This window comes from Microtus ochrogaster, chromosome 10, assembly GCF_000317375.1.
Source record: "Microtus ochrogaster isolate Prairie Vole_2 chromosome 10, MicOch1.0, whole genome shotgun sequence".
NCBI lineage: Eukaryota > Metazoa > Chordata > Mammalia > Rodentia > Cricetidae > Microtus > Microtus ochrogaster.
In genome coordinates this window covers 73,674,054-73,675,565 of record NC_022016.1, presented here as the reverse complement: position 1 = coordinate 73,675,565, position 1,512 = coordinate 73,674,054, and the positions used below count along the sequence as shown (strand labels likewise).

Sequence of the window (1,512 nt, the reverse complement as noted above, 5' to 3'; positions counted from 1 at the left end):
AAAAGCAGGGGAGTCTTTGTAGATTCAGTTAATTTCCCCCATATCCACTACACATATCAGTTGTCCATCAAATGTAGGATTACATGAATACACACATACATACACATACCCCTAATCTTCAACCTTATGTGGGTTCAAAATGCATACTCTGAAAACAACATTATATGAGGGTATTCAGCCAAAGCCAAGATATGGAAAGTAAAGTCTAGAGACCTAACTGTGGTCTGCTCTGTAATGCTGGGAAAGGAATCAGTATTCCAACAGTTCTCTGCCAGTTAGCTTCCTGAAATACTGTCAGTGAGGGGCAGTACTGGGAGAGGGTCAGGCTCAGAGAATGGAGGCAGCAGGTGTTCTGGCAGTGCGAGCTGGAGAGGCACTTTCCAGCGTCAGCACCTGTACTCAAAGTGCCTCTCCTTGGACCTGATGCTCCTTTCTCTCTATTCCTCCTAGCATTCTTCCACCGTAGCAACACCATTTTTGTTCTTATTTTTTGTTTAAAATTTTAAAAAATTGCTTTATATTATGTGTGTGGGTGTTTTGTCTGTATATATGCATGTATGTCTGTGTACCATGTGTATACTTATTTTGTAAATAATTCCTCAGGGGAAATTCCATGTGAAGGCCTAGCAATTTGTTTCTGACCAGATTTTGACTGATACAGATTAAGTGGACACAGTTAAGGAAATCTCCAGATTTCACTCTGGTTTAGCAATTAGGTGAGACACATGCTGCACTGCTTGGTCTGAATTAGAGGAATGATTCATAGTCAGCAAAGTACACATGTAATTAAAGCCACTGGAGTGGAGGAAACTGACTAGTGAAAGCTCTTGAGTGAGAAAAGAGCAAAAGAGAAGGTTTGAGGGGGGAAAAAAAGCAAAGTAGAAAAGAATAATTTAATGGGAAATTTCAGAAGGAATACTAGCTGTGCATGATAAAACACACCTATAATCCCAACAAACAGAAAACTAAGACAGAGGATTGCAATTTCAAGTCCAGCATGGACTATATAGTGAGATCTTGTTTTTAGGGAGAAGAAAAGGGCAGCCAGAATATGAGAAAGCAAACAAAAAAGGAAGGGCATGATGGGGTTTGCCATACATGAGAGTCCTAGTAAGCAAAAATCTAAAACCCTGCTGCCACTATCATTCACATTTATCAGACTAACAGGAAAAATTAATAATGATCATTAACAATAGAAGGGAAAATAACTGGGTGGAAACAGAAGATGCACACCGATTCCTAGCTCTGTACTAGCTGATACACAGCTTTTGGGAAGATTCTGACATTTTTTTTTAACTGAAGAAATAAGACTAGTCTAAAGTCTGAAATGTCTTATGAATATGACATTCACTTTTTTTATTTTATTGGTATTTATTGAGGTCTACATTTTTCTCTGCTCCCCTCCCTGCCTCTCCCCTTCCCCCTTTGATCCTCCCCCAAGGTCCCCATGCTCCCAATTTACTTAGGAGATCTTGTCTTTTTCTACTTTCTACTTCCCATGTAGATTATATC

At 39.4% G+C, this 1,512-nt stretch overlaps 1 protein-coding gene across 3 annotated transcripts in view; it reads right to left on the bottom strand.

Moving 5' to 3' along the window:
• Usp24 (ubiquitin specific peptidase 24) overlaps positions 1–1,512 on the bottom strand; it is a 144,616-nt gene that overhangs the window by 88,866 nt on the left and 54,238 nt on the right. The window lies entirely within an intron of this gene.